At 49.1% G+C, this 15896-nt stretch overlaps 3 non-coding genes across 3 annotated transcripts; all 3 read left to right on the forward strand.

Annotated features, from left to right (window-relative positions):
- Positions 1–6012: 6012 nt before the first annotated feature.
- Positions 6013–6087, forward strand: Trnas-cga (transfer RNA serine (anticodon CGA)). The gene has a single exon. It is a non-coding gene; the product is annotated as a tRNA-Ser (tRNA).
- A 6182-nt stretch (positions 6088–12269) lies between these two features.
- Positions 12270–12344, forward strand: Trnas-cga (transfer RNA serine (anticodon CGA)). Its single transcript has one exon. It is a non-coding gene; the product is annotated as a tRNA-Ser (tRNA).
- Positions 12345–12569: 225 nt separating this feature from the next.
- Positions 12570–12644, forward strand: Trnas-cga (transfer RNA serine (anticodon CGA)). Its single transcript has one exon. It is a non-coding gene; the product is annotated as a tRNA-Ser (tRNA).
- Positions 12645–15896: the final 3252 nt, after the last annotated feature.

A 15896-nucleotide genomic window follows, 5' to 3' on the forward strand; every position in this document is an offset into this window, starting at 1 on the left:
AGACGGATACTGGCAGAAGTAAAGCTGTGAGTGCCGGTCGTGAGTCGTGCTTCGGTAGCTCAGTTGGTAGAGCACTTGCCCGCGAAAGGCAAAGGTCCCGAGTTCGAGTCTTGGTCGGGCAAACAGCTTTATTCTGCCATGAAGTTTGATATCAGCGCACACTCCGCTGCACAGTGAAAATCTCATTCTGGAAACATCCCCCAAGCTGTGGCTAAGCCATGTCTCCACAATATCTTTTCTTTCAGGAGTGCTAGTTCTGCATGTTTCGCAGAAGAGCTTCTGTAGCTTCTGTAGGAGACGGATACTGGCAGAAGTAAAGCAGTGAGTACCGGTCGTGAGTCGTGCTTCGGTAGCTCAGTAGGAAGAGCACTTGCCCATGAAAGGCAAAGGTCCCGAGTTCGAGTCTCGGTCGGGCACACAGTTTTAATCTGCCATGAAGTTTCATATCAGCGTACACTCCGCTGCAGAGTGAAAATCACATTCTGGAAACATCCCTCAGGCTGTGGCTAAGCCATGTCTCCACAGTATCCTTTCTTTCAGGAGTGCTAGGTCTGCATGTTTCACAGAAGCGCTTCTGTAAAGTTTGGAAGGTAGGAGACGGATACTGGCAGAAGTAAAGCTGTGAGTACCGGTCGTGAGTCGTTCTTCGGTAGCTGAGTTGGTAGAGCACTTGCCCGCGAAAGGCAAAGGTCCCGAGTTCGAGTCTTGGTCGGGCACACAGTTTTAATCTGCCAGGAAGTTTCATATAAGCGCACTCTCCGCTGCAGAGTGAAAATCTCACTCTGGAAACATCCCCCAGACTGTGGCTAAGCCATGTCTCCACAGTATCCTTTCTTTCAGGCGTGTTAGTTCTGCATATTTCGCAGAAGAGCTTCTGTAAAGTTTGGAAGGTAGGAGACCGATACTGGCAGAAGTAAAGCTGTGAGTACCGGCCGTGAGTCGTGCTTCAGTATCTCAGTTGGTAGAGCACTTGCCCGCAAAAGCAAAGGTCCCGAGGTCGAGTCTTGGTCGGGCACACAGTTTTAATCTGCCATGAAGTTTCATATCAGCACACACTCCGCTGCAGAGTGAAAATCTCATTCTGGAACCTCCCCCAGGCTGTGGCTAAGCCATGTCTCCACAATATCCTTTCTTTCACAAGTGCTATTTCTGCATGTTTTGCTGGAGAGCTTCTGTAAAGTTTGGAAGGTAGGAGACGGATACTGGCAGAAGTAAAGCTGTGAGTACTGGTCGTGAGTCGTGCTTCGGTAGCTCAGTTGGTAGAGCACTTGCCCGCGAATGGCAAAGGTCCCGAATTCGAGTCTTGGTCGGGCACACAGTTTTAATCTGCTATGAAGTTTCATATCAGCGCACACTCCGCTGCAGAGTGAAAATCTCATTCTGGAAACATCCCCCAGGCTGTGGCTAAGCCATGTCTCCAGAGTATCCTTTCTTTCAGGAGTGATATTTCTGCATGTTTCGCAGAAGAGCTTCTGTAAAGTTTGGAAGGTAGGAGACGGATACTGGCAGAAGTAAAGCTGTGAGTACCGGTCATGAGTCGTGCTTCGGTAGCTCAGTTGGTAGAGCACTTCCCCGTGAAAGGCAAAGGTCCCGATTTCGAGTCTTGGTCGGGCACACAGTTTTAATCTGCCATGAAGTTTCATATATGCGCACACTCCGCTGCAGAGTGAAAATCTCATTCTAGAAACATCCCCCAGGCTGTGGCTAAGCCATGTCTTCACAGTATCTTTTCTTTCAGGAGTGCTAGTTCTGCAAGTTTCGCAGAAAAGCTTCTGTAAAGTTTGGAAGGTAGGAGACGGATACTGGCAGAAGTAAAGCTGTGAGTACCGGTCGTGAGTCGTGCTGCGGTAGATCAGTTGGTAGAGCACTATCCCGCGAAAGGCAAAGGTCCTGAAATCGAGTCTTGGTCGGGCACACAGTTTTAATCTGCCATGACGTTTCATATCAGAGCACACTCCACTGCAGAGTGAAAATCTCATTCTACAAACATCCCACATGCTGTGGCTAAGCCATGTCTCCACAGTATCCTTTCTGTCAGAAGTGCTATTTCTGCATGTTCTGCAAAAGAGCTTCTGTAAAGTTTGGAAGGTAGGAGACGGATACTGGCAGAAGTAAACCTGTGAGTACCGGTCGTGAGTCGTGCTTCGGTAGCTCAGTTGGTAGAGCACTTGCCCGCCAAAGGCAAATTTCCCGACTTCGAGTCTTGGTCGGGCACACAGTTTTAATCTGCCATGAAGTTTCATATCGGCGCACTCTGCGCTGCAGAGTGAAAATCTCGTTTGGGAAACATCCTCAGGCTGTGCCTAAGCCATGTCTCCACAGTATCCTTTCTTTCAGGAGTGCTAGTTCTGCATGTTTCGCAGAAGAGCTTCTGTAAAGTTTGGAAGGTAGGAGACGGATACTGGCAGAAGTAAACCTGTGAGTACCGGTCGTGAGTCGTGCTTCAGTATCTCAGTTGGTAGAGCACTTGCCCTCGAAAGGCAAAGGTCCTGAGTTCGAGTCTCGTTTGTGCACACAGTTATAATCTGCCAGGAAGTTTCATATCAGCGCACACACCGTTGCAGAGTGAAAATCTCATTCTGGAAACATCCCCCAGGTTGTGGCTAAGCCATGTCTCCACAGTATCCTTTCTTTCAGGAGTGCTAGTTCTGCATGTTTCGCAGAAGAGCTTCTGTAGCTTCTGTAGGAGACGGATACTGGCAGAAGTAAAGCTGTGAGTGCCGGTCGTGAGTCGTGCTTCGGTAGCTCAGTTGGTAGAGCACTTGCCCGCGAAAGGCAAAGGACCCGAGTTCGAGTCTTGGTCGGGCAAACAGCTTTATTCTGCCATGAAGTTTGATATCAGCGCACACTCCGCTGCAGAGTGAAAATCTCATTCTGGAAACATCCCCCAAGCTGTGGCTAAGCCATGTCTCCACAATATCTTTTCTTTCAGGAGTGCTAGTTCTGCATGTTTCGCAGAAGAGCTTCTGTAGCTTCTGTAGGAGACGGATACTGGCAGAAGTAAAGCTGTGAGTACCGGTCGTGAGTCGTGCTTCGGTAGCTCAGTAGGAAGAGCACTTGCCCATGAAAGGCAAAGGTCCCGAGTTCGAGTCTCGGTCGGGCACACAGTTTTAATCTGCCATGAAGTTTCATACCAGCGTACACTCCGCTGCAGAGTGAAAATCACATTCTGGAAACATCCCTCAGGCTGTGGCTAAGCCATGTCTCCACAGTATCCTTTCTTTCAGGAGTGCTAGGTCTGCATGTTTCACAGAAGCGCTTCTGTAAAGTTTGGAAGGTAGGAGACGGATACTGGCAGAAGTAAAGCTGTGAGTACCGGTCGTGAGTCGTTCTTCGGTAGCTGAGTTGGTAGAGCACTTGCCCGCGAAAGGCAAAGGTCCCGAGTTCGAGTCTTGGTCGGGCACACAGTTTTAATCTGCCAGGAAGTTTCATATCAGCGCACTCTCCGCTGCAGAGTGAAAATCTCACTCTGGAAACATCCCCCAGACTGTGGCTAAGCCATGTCTCCACGGTATCCTTTCTTTCAGGAGTGTTAGTTCTGCATATTTCGTAGAAGAGCTTCTGTAAAGTTTGGAAGGTAGGAGACCGATACTGGCAGAAGTAAAGCTGTGAGTACCGGTCGTGAGTCGTGCTTCAGTATCTCAGTTGGTAGAGCACTTGCCCGCAAAAGCAAAGGTCCCGAGGTCGAGTCTTGGTCGGGCACACAGTTTTAATCTGCCATGAAGTTTCATATCAGCACACACTCCGTTGCAGAGTGAAAATCTCATTCTGGAACCTCCCCCAGGCTGTGGCTAAGCCATGTCTCCAAAATATCCTTTCTTTCAGAAGTGCTATTTCTGCATGTTTTGCAGGAGAGCTTCTGTAAAGTTTGGAAGGTAGGAGACGGATACTGGCAGAAGTAAAGCTGTGAGTACTGGTCGTGAGTCGTGCTTCGGTAGCTCAGTTGGTAGAGCACTTGCCCGCGAATGGCAAAGGTCCCGAATTCGAGTCTTGGTCGGGCACACAGTTTTAATCTGCTATGAAGTTTCATATCAGCGCACACTCCGCTGCAGAGTGAAAATCTCATTCTGGAAACATCCCCCAGGCTGTGGCTAAGCCATGTCTCCAGAGTATCCTTTCTTTCAGGAGTGCTATTTCTGCATGTTTCGCAGAAGAGCTTCTGTAAAGTTTGGAAGGTAGGAGACGGATACTGGCAGAAGTAAAGCTGTGAGTACCGGTCATGAGTCGTGCTTCGGTAGCTCAGTTGGTAGAGCACTTCCCCGTGAAAGGCAAAGGTCCCGATTTCGAGTCTTGGTCGGGCACACAGTTTTAATCTGCCATGAAGTTTCATATATGCGCACACTCCGCTGCAGAGTGAAAATCTCATTCTAGAAACATCCCCCAGGCTGTGGCTAAGCCATGTCTTCACAGTATCTTTTCTTTCAGGAGTGCTAGTTCTGCAAGTTTCGCAGAAAAGCTTCTGTAAAGTTTGGAAGGTAGGAGACGGATACTGGCAGAAGTAAAGCTGTGAGTACCGGTCGTGAGTCGTGCTGCGGTAGCTCAGTTGGTAGAGCACTATCCCGCGAAAGGCAAAGGTCCCGAAATCGAGTCTTGGTCGGGCACACAGTTTTAATCTGCCATGACGTTTCATATCAGAGCACACTCCACTGCAGAGTGAAAATCTCATTCTACAAACATCCCCCATGCTGTGGCTAAGCCATGTCTCCACAGTATCCCTTCTGTCAGAAGTGCTATTTCTGCATGTTCTGCAGAAGAGCTTCTGTAAAGTTTGGAAGGTAGGAGACGGATACTGGCAGAAGTAAACCTGTGAGTACCGGTCGTGAGTCGTGCTTCGGTAGCTCAGTTGGTAGAGCACTTGCCCGCCAAAGGCAAATTTCCCGACTTCGAGTCTTGGTCGGGCACACAGTTTTAATCTGCCATGAAGTTTCATATCGGCGCACTCTCCGCTGCAGAGTGAAAATCTCGTTTTGGAAACATCCTCAGGCTGTGCCTAAGCCATGTCTCCACAGTATCCTTTCTTTCAGGAGTGCTAGTTCTGCATGTTTCGCAGAAGAGCTTCTGTAAAGTTTGGAAGGTAGGAGACGGATACTGGCAGAAGTAAACCTGTGAGTACCGGTCGTGAGTCGTGCTTCAGTATCTCAGTTGGTAGAGCACTTGCCCTCGAAAGGCAAAGGTCCTGAGTTCGGGTCTCGTTTGTGCACACAGTTATAATCTGCCAGGAAGTTTCATATCAGCGCACACTCCGTTGCAGAGTGAAAATCTCATTCTGGAAACATCCCCCAGGTTGTGGCTAAGCCATGTCTCCACAGTATCCTTTCTTTCAGGAGTGCTAGTTCTGCATGTTTCACAGAAAGGCTTCTGTAAAGCTTGGAAGGTAGGAGACGGATACTGGTAGAAGTAAAGCTGTGAGTACCAGTCGTGAGTCGTGCTTCGGTAGCTCAGTTGGTAGAGCACTTACCCGCGAAAGGCAAAGTTCCCGAGTTCGAGGCTTGGTCGGGACACAGTTTTAATCTGCCATGAAGTTTCATATCAGCGCACACTCCGCTTCAGAGTGAAAATCTCATTCTGGAAACATCCCCCAGGCTGTGGCTAAGCCATGTCTCCACAGTATCCTTTCTTTCAGCAGTGCTAGTTCTGCATTTTTCGCAGAAGAGCTACTGTAAAGTTTGGAAGGTAGGAGACGGATACTGGCAGAAGTAAACCTGTGAGTACCGATCGTGAGTCGTGCTTCGGTAGCTCAGTTGGTAGAGCACTTGCTCGCGAATGGCAAAGGTACGGGGTTCGAGTCTTGGTCGGGCACAAAGTTTTATCTGCCATTAAGTTTCATATCAGTGCAGAGTGAAAATCTCATTCTGGAAACATCCCCCCGGCTGTGGCTAATCCATGTCTTCACAGTATCTCTTCTTTCAGGAGTGCTAGTTCAGCATGTTTCGCAGAAGAGCTTCTGTAGAGTTTGGAAGGTAGGAGACGGATACTGGCAGAAGTAAAGCTGTGAGTACCGGTCGTGAGTCGTGCTTCGGTAGCTCAGTTGGTAGAGCACTTGCCCTCGAAAGGCAAAGGTCCCGAGTTCGAGTCTCGGTCGGGCACACAGTTTTAATCTGCCATGAAGTTTCATATCAGCACACACTCCGCTGCAGAGTGAAAATCTCATTCTGAAAACCTCCCCCAGGCTGTGGCTAAGCCATGTCTCCACAGTATCCTTTCTTTCAGGAGTGCTAGTTCAGCATGTTTCGCAGAAGAGCTTCTGTAAAGTTTGGAAGGTAGGAGTCAGATACTGGCAGAAGTAAAGCTGTGAGTACCGGTCGTGAGTCGTGCTTCAGTATCTCAGTTGGTAGAGCACTTGTCCTCGAAAGGCAAAGGTCCTGAGTTCGAGTCTCGTTCGGGAACACAGTTTTAATCTGCCAGGAAGTTTCATATCAGCGCACACTCCGCTGCAGAGTGAAAATCTCATTCTGGAAACATTTCCCAGGCTGTGGCTAAGCCATGTCTCCACAGTATCCTTTCTTTCAGGAGTGCTAGTTCTGCATGTTTCGCAGAAGAGCTTCTGTAAAGTTTGGAAGGTAGGAGACGGATACTGGCAGAAGTAAAGCTGTGAGTACCGGTCGTGAGTCGTGCTTCGGTAGCTCAGTTGGTAGAGCACTATGCCGCAGAAGTCAGAGGTCCCGAGTTCGAGTCTTGGTCAGGCACACAGTTTTAATCTGCCATGAAGTTTCATATCAGCGCAGAGTGAAAATCTCATTCTGGAAACATCCCCCAGGCTGTGGCTAAGCCATGTCTCCACAGTATCCTTTCTTTCAGGAGTGCTAGTTCTGCATGTTTCGCAGAAGAGCTTCTGTAAAGTTTGGAAGGTAGGAGACGGATACTGGCAGAAGTAAAGCTGTGAGTGCCGGTCGTGAGACGTGCTTCGGTAGCTCAGTTGGTAGAGCACTTGCCCGCGAAAGGCAAAGGTGCCGAGTTCGAGTCTTGGTCGGGCACACAGTTTTAGTATGCCATGAAATTTCATATCAGGGTACACTCCGCTGCAGAGTGAAAATCTCATTCTGGAAACATCCCCCTGGCTGTGGCTATGCCATGTCTTCACAGTATCTTTTCTTTCAGGAGTGCTAGTTCTACATGTTTCGCAGAAGAGCTTCTGTAAAGTTTGGAAGGTAGGAGACGGATACTGGCAGAAGTAAAGCTGTGAGTACCGGTCGTGAGTCGTGCTTCAGTATCTCAGTTGGTAGAGCACTTGCCCTCGAAAGGCAAAGGTCCTGAGTTCGAGTCTCGTTCAGGCACACAGTTTTAAAGTGTCAGGAAGTTTCATATAAGCGCACACTCCGCTGCAGAGTGAAAATCTCATTCTGGAAACATCCCCCAGGCTGTGGCTAAGCAATGTCTCCACAGTATCCTTTCTTTCAGGAGTGCTAGTTCTGCATGTTTCGCAGAAGAGCTTCTGTAAAACTTGGAAGGTAGGAGACGGATAGTGGCAGAAGTAAAGCTGTGAGTACCGGTCGTGAGTCGTGCTTCGGTAGCTCAGTTGGTAGAGCACTTGCCCGCCAAAGGCAAAGGTCCCGAGTTCGAGTCTTGGTCGGGCACACAGTTTTACTCTGCCATGATGTTTCATATATGCGCACACTCCGCTGCAGAGTGAAAATCTCATTCTGGCAACATCCCCCAGGCTGTGGCTAAGCCATGTCTCCACAGTATCCTTTCTTTCAGGAGTGCTAGTTCTGCATGTTTCGCAGAAGAGCTTCTGTAAAGCTTGGAAGGTAGGAGACGGATACTGGCAGAAGTAAAGCTGTGAGTACCGGTCGTGAGTCGCGCTTCGGTAGCTCAGTTGGTAGAGCACTTGCCCTCGAAAGGCAAAGGTCCCGAGTTCGAGTCTTAGTCGGGCACACAGTTTTAATCTGCCATGAAGTTTCATATCAGCGCACTCTCCGCTGCAGAGTGAAATTCTCACTCTGGAAACATCCCCCATGCTGTGGCTAAGCCATGTTTCCACAGTATCCTTTCTTTCAGGAGTGCTAGTTCTGCTTGTTTCGCAGAAGAGCTTCTGTAAAGTTTGGAAGGTAGGAGACAGATACTGGCAGAAGTAAAGCTGGTAGTACCGGTCGTGAGACATGCTTCGGTAGCTCAGTTGGTAGAGCACTTGCCCGTGAAAGTCAAAGGTCCCGATTTCGAGTCTTGGTCGGGCACACAGTTTTAATCTCCCATGAAGTTTCATATATGCGCACACTCCGCTGCAGAGTGAAAATCTCATTCTAGAAACATCCCCCAGGCTGTGGCTAAGCCATGTCTTCACAGTAGCTTTTCTTTCAGGAGTGCTAGTTCTGCAAGTTTCGCAGAAAAGCTTCTGTAAAGTTTGGAAGGTAGGAGACGGATACTGGCAGAAGTAAAGCTGTGAGTACCGGTCGTGAGTCGTGCTGCGGTAGCTCAGTTGGTAGAGCACTATCCCGCGAAAGGCAAAGGTCCCGAAATCGAGTCTTGGTCGGGCACACAGTTTTAATCTGCCATGAAGTTTCATATCAGAGCACACTCCACTGCAGAGTGAAAATCTCATTCTACAAACATCCCCCATGCTGTGGCTAAGCCATGTCTCCACAGTATCCTTTATTTCAGAAGTGCTATTTCTGCATGTTTTGCAGAAGAGCTTCTGTAAAGTTTGGAAGGTAGGAGACGGATACTGGCAGAAGTAAAGCTGTGAGTACCGGTCGTGAGTCGTGCTTCGGTAACTCAGTTGGTAGAGCACTTGCCCGCGAAAGGAAAAGGTCCCGACTTCGAGTCTTGGTCGGGCACACAGTTTTAATCTGCCATGAAGTTTCATATCGCGCACTCTCCGCTGCAGAGTGAAAATCTCATTTTGGAAACATCCTCAGGCTGTGCCTAAGCCATGTCTCCACAGTATCCTTTCTTTCAGGAGTGCTAGTTCTGCATGTTTCGCAGAAGAGCTTCTGTAAAGTTTGGAAGGTAGGAGACGGATACTGGCAGAAGTAAACCTGTGAGTACCGGTCGTGAGTCGTGCTTCAGTATCTCAGTTGGTAGAGCACTTGCCCTCGAAAGGCAAAGGTCCTGAGTACGAGTCTCATTTGTGCACACAGTTATAATCTGCCAGGAAGTTTCATATCAGCGCACACTCCGTTGCAGAGTGAAAATCTCATTCTGGAAACATCCCCCAGGCTGTGGCTAAGCCATGTCTCCACAGTATCCTTTCTTTCAGGAGTGCTAGTTCTGCATGTTTCACAGAAAGGCTTCTGTAAAGCTTGGAAGGTAGGAGACGGATACTGGTAGAAGTAAAGCTGTGAGTACCAGTCGTGAGTCGTGCTTCGGTAGCTCAGTTGGTAGAGCACTTACCCGCGAAAGGCAAAGTTCCCGAGTTCGAGGCTTGGTCGGGACACAGTTTTAATCTGCCATGAAGTTTCATATCAGCGCACACTCCGCTGCAGAGTGAAAATCTCATTCTGGAAACATCCCCCAGGCTGTGGCTAAGCCATGTCTCCACTGTATCCTTTCTTTCAGCAGTGCTAGTTCTGCATTTTTCGCAGAAGAGCTTCTGTAAAGTTTGGAAGGTAGGAGACGGATACTGGCAGAAGTAAAGCTGTGAGTACCGGTCGTGAGTCGTGCTTCGGTAGCTCAGTTGGTAGAGCACTTGCCCGCGAAAGGCAAAGGTCCTGAGTACGAGTCTTAATCGGGCACACAGTTTTAATCTGCCATGAAGTTTCATATATGCGCACACACCGCTGCAGAGTGAAAATCTCATTCAGCAAACATCCCCCAGGCTGTGGCTAAGTCATGTCTCCACAGTACCCTTTCTTTCAGGTGTGCTAGTTCTGCATGTTTCGCAGAAGAGCTTCTGTAAAGTTTGGATGGTAGGAGACGGATACTGGCAGAAGTAAACCTGTGAGTACCGATCGTGAGTCGTGCTTCTGTAGCTCAGTTGGTAGAGCACTTGCCCGCGAATGGCAAAGGTACGGGGTTCGAGTCTTGGTCAGGCACAAAGTTTTATCTGCCATGAAGTTTCATATCAGCGCAGAGTGAAAATCTCATTCTGGAAACATCCCCCCGGCTGTGGCCAAGCCATGTCTTCACAGTATCTTTTCTTTCAGGAGTGCTAGTTCAGCATGTTTCGCAGAAGAGCTTCTGTAGAGTTTGGAAGGTAGGAGACGGATACTGGCAGAAGTAAAGCTGTGAGTACCGGTCGTGAGTCGTGCTTCGCTAGCTCAGTTGGTAGAGCACTTGCCCTCGAAAGGCAAAGGTCCCAAGTTCGTGTCTCGGTCGGGCACACAGTTTTAATCTGCCATGAAGTTTCATATCAGCACACACTCCGCTGCAGAGTGAAAATCTCATTCTGGAAACCTCCCCCAGGCTGTGGCTAAGCCATGTCTCCACAGTATCCTTTCTTTCAGGAGTGCTAGTTCAGCATGTTTCGCAGACGAGCTTCTGTAAAGCTTGGAAGGTAGGAGACGGATACTGGCAGAAGTAAAGCTGTGAGTAACGGTCGTGAGTCGCGCTTCGGTAGCTCAGTTGGTAGAGCACTTGCCCTCGAAAGGCAAAGGTCCCGAGTTCGAGTCTTGGTCGGGCACACAGTTTTAATCTGCCATGAAGTTTCATATCAGCGCACTCTGGGCTGCAGAGTGAAAATCTCATTCTGGAAACATCCTCGGGCTGTGGCTAAGCCATGTCTCCACAGTATCCTTTCTTTCAAGAGTGCTAGTTCTGCATGTTTCGCAGAAGAGCTTCTGTAAATTTTGGAAGGTAGGAGACGGATACTGGCAGAAGTAAAGCTGTGAGTACCGGTCGTGAGTCGTGCTTCGGTAGCTCAGTTGGTAGAGGACTGCCCGCGAAAGGGAAAGGTCCCGAGTTCGAGTCGCGGTCGGGCACACAGTATTAATCTGCCAGGAAGTTTCATATCAGCGCACTCTCCGCTGCAGAGTGAAAATCTCACTCTGGAAACATCCCCCATGCTGTGGCTAAGCCATGTCTCCACAGTATCCTTTCTTTCAGGAGTGCTAGATCTGCTTGTTTCGCAGAAGAGCTTCTGTAAAGTTTGGAAGGTAGGAGACAGATACTGGCAGAAGTAAAGCTGGGAGTACCGGTCGTGAGACATGCTTCGGTAGCTCAGTTGGTAGAGCACTTGTCCTCGAAAGGCAAAGGTCCCGGGTTCGAGTCTTGGTCGGGCACACAGTTTTAATCTGCTATGAAGTTTCATATCAGCGCACACTCCGCTGCAGAGTGAAAATCTCATTCTGGAAACATCCCCCAGGCTGTGGCTAAGCCATGTCTCCAGAGTATCCTTTCTTTCAGCAGTGCTAGTTCTGCATGTTTCGCAGAAGAGCTTCTGTAAAGTTTGGAAGGTAGGAGACGGATACTGGCAGAAGTAAAGCTGTGAGTACCGGTCGTGAGTCGTGCTTCAGTATCTCAGTTGGTAGAGCACTTGCCCTCGAAAGGCAAAGGTCCTGAGTTCGAGTCTCGTTCGGGAACACAGTTTTAATCTGCCAGGAAGTTTCATATCAGCGCACACTCCGTTGCAGAGTGAAAATCTCATTCTGGAAACATCCCCCAGGCTGTGCCTAAGCCATGTCTCCACAGTATCCTTTCTTTCAGGAGTGCTAGTTCTGCATGTTTCACAGAAAGGCTTCTGTAAAGCTTGGAAGGTAGGAGACGGATACTGGAAGAAGTAAAGCTGTGAGTACCAGTCGTGAGTCGTGCTTCGGTAGCTCAGTTGGTAGAGCACTTGCCCGCGAAAGGCAAAGGTCCTGAGTACGAGTCTTATTCGGGCACACAGTTTTAATCTGCCATGAAGTTTCATATATGCGCACACTCCGCTGCAGAGTGAAAATCTCATTCAGCAAACATCCCCCAGGCTGTGGCTAAGTCATGTCTCCACAGTACCCTTTCTTTCAGGTGTGCTAGTTCTGCATGTTTCGCAGAAGAGCTTCTGTTAAGTTTGGATGGTAGGAGACGGATACTGGCAGAAGTAAACCTGTGAGTACCGATCGTGAGTCGTGCTTCGATAGCTCAGTTGGTAGAGCACTTGCCCGCGAATGGCAAAGGTACGGGGTTCGAGTCTTGGTCGGGCACAAAGTTTTATCTGCCATGAAGTTTCATATCAGCGCAGAGTGAAAATCTCATTCTGGAAACATCCCCCCGGCTGTGGCCAAGCCATGTCTTCACAGTATCTTTTCTTTCAGGAGTGCTAGTTCAGCATGTTTCGCAGAAGAGCTTCTGTAGAGTTTGGAATGTAGGAGACGGTTACTGGCAGAAGTAAAGCTGTGAGTACCGGTCGTGAGTCGTGCTTCGGTAGCTCAGTTGGTAGAGCACTTGCCCTCGAAAGGCAAAGGTCCCGAGTTCGAGTCTCGGTCGGGCACACAGTTTTAATCTGCCATGAAGTTTCATATCAGCACACACTCCGCTGCAGAGTGAAAATCTCATTCTGGAAACCTCCCCCAGGCTGTGGCTAAGCCATGTCTCCACAGTATCCTTTCTTTCAGGAGTGCTAGTTCAGCATGTTTCGCAGAAGAGCTTCTGTAATGTTTGGAAGGTAGGAGACAGATACTGGCAGAAGTAAAGCTGTGAGTACCGGTCGTGAGTCGTGCTTCGGTAGCTCAGTTGGTAGAGCACTTGCCCTCGAAAGGCAAAGGTCCCGAGTTCGAGTCTCGGTCGGGCACACAGTTTTAATCTGCCATGAAGTTTCATATCAGCACACACTCCGCTGCAGAGTGAAAATCTCATTCTGGAAACCTCCCCCAGGCTGTGGCTAAGCCATGTCTCCACAGTATCCTTTCTTTCAGGAGTGCTAGTTCAGCATGTTTCGCAGAAGAGCTTCTGTAAAGTTTGGAAGGTAGGAGACAGATACTGGCAGAAGTAAAGCTGTGAGTACTGGTCGTGAGTGGTGCTTCGGTAGCTCAGTTGGTAGAGCACTTGCCCACCAAAGGCAAAGGTCCCGAGTTCGAGTCTTGGTCGGGCATACAGTTTTACTCTGCCATGAAGTTTCATATATGCGCACACTCCGCTGCAGAGTGAAAATCTCATTCTGGCAACATCCCCCAGGCTGTGGCTAAGCCATGTCTCCACAGTATCCTTTCTTTCAGGAGTGCTAGTTCTGCATGTTCTGCAGAAAAGCTTCTGTAAAGCTTGGTAGGTAGGAGACGGATACTGGCAGAAGTAAAGCTGTGAGTACCGGTCGTGAGTCGCGCTTCGGTAGCTCAGTTGGTAGAGCACTTGCCCTCGAAAGGCAAAGGTCCCGAGTTCGAGTCTTCGTCGGGCACACAGTTTTAATCTGCCATGAAGTTTCATATATGCGCACACTCCGCTGCAGAGTGAAAATCTCATTCTGCAAACATCCCCCAGGCTGTAGCTAAGCCATGTCTCCACAGTATCCTTTCTTTCAGGAGTGCTAGTTCTGCATGTTTCGCAGAAGAGCTTCTGTAAAGTTTGGAAGGTAGGAGATGGATACTGGCAGAAGTAAACCTGTGAGTACCGATCGTGAGTCGTGCTTCGGTAGCTCAGTTGGTAGAGCACTTGCCCGCGAAAGGCAAAGGTACGGGGTTCGAGTCCTGGTCGGGCATAAAGTTTTGATCTGCCATGAAGTTTCATATCAGCGCAGAGTGAAAATCTCATTCTGGAAACATCCCCCAGGCTGTGGCTAAGCCATGTCTCCACAGTATCCTTTCTTTCAGGAGTGCTAGGTCTGCATGTTTCACAGAAGAGCTTCTGTAAAGTTTGGAAGGTAGGAGACGGATACTGGCAGAAGTAAACCTGTGAGTACCGATCGTGAGTCGTGCTTTGGTAGCTCAGTTGGTAGAGCACTTGCCCGCGAAAGGCAAAGGTACGGGGTTCGAGTCCTGGTCGGGCATAAAGTTTTGATCTGCCATGAAGTTTCATATCAGCGCAGAGTGAAAATCTCATTCTGGAAACATCCCCCAGGCTCTGGCTAAGCCATGTCCCCACAGTATCCTTTCTTTCAGGAGTGCTAGTTCTGCATGTTTCGCAGAAGAGCTTCTGTAAAGCTTGGAAGGTAGGAGACGGATACTGGCAGAAGTAAAGCTGTGAGTACCGGTCGTGAGTCGCGCTTCGGTAGCTCAGTTGGTAGAGCACTTGCCCGCCAAAGGCAAAGGTCCCGAGTTCGAGTCTTGGTCGGGCACACAGTTTTACTCTGCCATGAAGTTTCATATATGCGCACACTCCGCTGCAGAGTGAAAATCTCATTCTGGCAACATCCCCCAGGCTGTGGCTAAGCCATGTCTCCACAGTATCCTTTCTTTCAGGAGTGCTAGTTCTGCATGTTTCGCAGAAGAGCTTCTGTAAAGCTTGGAAGGTAGGAGACGGATACTGGCAGAAGTAAAGCTGTGAGTACCGGTCGTGAGTCGCGCTTCGGTAGCTCAGTTGGTAGAGCACTTGCCCGCCAAAGGCAAAGGTCCCGAGTTCGAGTCTTGGTCGGGCACACAGTTTTAATCTGCCATGAAGTTTCATATCAGCGCACTTTGGGCTGCAGAGTGAAAATCTCATTCTGGAAACATCCTCAGGCTGTGGCTAAGCCATGTCTCCACAGTATCCTTTCTTTCAGGAGTGCTAGTTCTGCATGTTTCGCAGAAGAGCTTCTGTAAATTTTGGAAGGTAGGAGACGGATACTGGCAGAAGTAAAGCTGTGAGTACCGGTCGTGAGTCGTGCTTCGGTAGCTCAGTTGGTAGAGGACTGCCCGCGAAAGGGAAAGGTCCCGAGTTCGAGTCGCGGTCAGGCACACAGTTTTAATCTGCCAGGAAGTTTCATATCAGCGCACTCTCCGCTGTAGAGTGAAAATCTCACTCTGGAAACATCCCCCATGCTGTGGCTAAGCCATGTTTCCACAGTATCCTTTCTTTCAGGAGTGCTAGTTCTGCTTGTTTCGCAGAAGAGCTTCTGTAAAGTTTGGAAGGTAGGAGACAGATACTGGCAGAAGTAAAGCTGGGAGTACCGGTCGTGAGACATTCTTCGGTAGCTCAGTTGGTAGAGCACTTGCCCGTGAAAGTCAAAGGTCCCGATTTCGAGTCTTGGTCGGGCACACAGTTTTAATCTGCCATGAAGTTTGATATATGCGCACACTCCGCTGCAGAGTGAAAATCTCATTCTAGAAACATCCCCCAGGCTGTGGCTAAGCCATGTCTTCACAGTATCTTTTCTTTCAGGAGTGCTAGTTCTGCAAGTTTCGCAGAAAAGCTTCTGTAAAGTTTGGAAGGTAGGAGACGGATACTGGCAGAAGTAAAGCTGTGAGTACCGGTCGTGAGTCGTGCTGCGGTAGCTCAGTTGGTAGAGCACTATCCCGCGAAAGGCAAAGGTCCCGAAATCGAGTCTTGGTCGGGCACACAGTTTTAATCTGCCATGAAGTTTCATATCAGAGCACACTCCACTGCAGAGTGAAAATCTCATTCTACAAACATCCCCCATGCTGTGGCTAAGCCATGTCTCCACAGTATCCTTTCTTTCAGAAGTGCTATTTCTGCATGTTTTGCAGAAGAGCTTCTGTAAAGTTTGGAAGGTAGGAGACGGATACTGGCAGAAGTAAAGCTGTGAGTACCGATCGTGAGTCGTGCTTCTGTAGCTCAGTTGGTAGAGCACTTGCCCGCGAATGGCAAAGGTACGGGGTTCGAGTCTTGGTCAGGCACAAAGTTTTATCTGCCATGAAGTTTCATATCAGCGCAGAGTGAAAATCTCATTCTGGAAACATCCCCCCGGCTGTGGCCAAGCCATGTCTTCACAGTATCTTTTCTTTCAGGAGTGCTAGTTCAGCATGTTTCGCAGAAGAGCTTCTGTACAGTTTGGAAGGTAGGAGACGGATACTGGCAGAAGTAAAGCTGTGAGTACCGGTCGTGAGTCGTGCTTCGCTAGCTCAGTTGGTAGAGCACTTGCCCTCGAAAGGCAAAGGTCCCGAGTTCGTGTCTCG

This window comes from Schistocerca gregaria, chromosome 4 (genome assembly GCF_023897955.1).
Source record: "Schistocerca gregaria isolate iqSchGreg1 chromosome 4, iqSchGreg1.2, whole genome shotgun sequence".
NCBI classification, from domain to species: domain Eukaryota; kingdom Metazoa; phylum Arthropoda; class Insecta; order Orthoptera; family Acrididae; genus Schistocerca; species Schistocerca gregaria.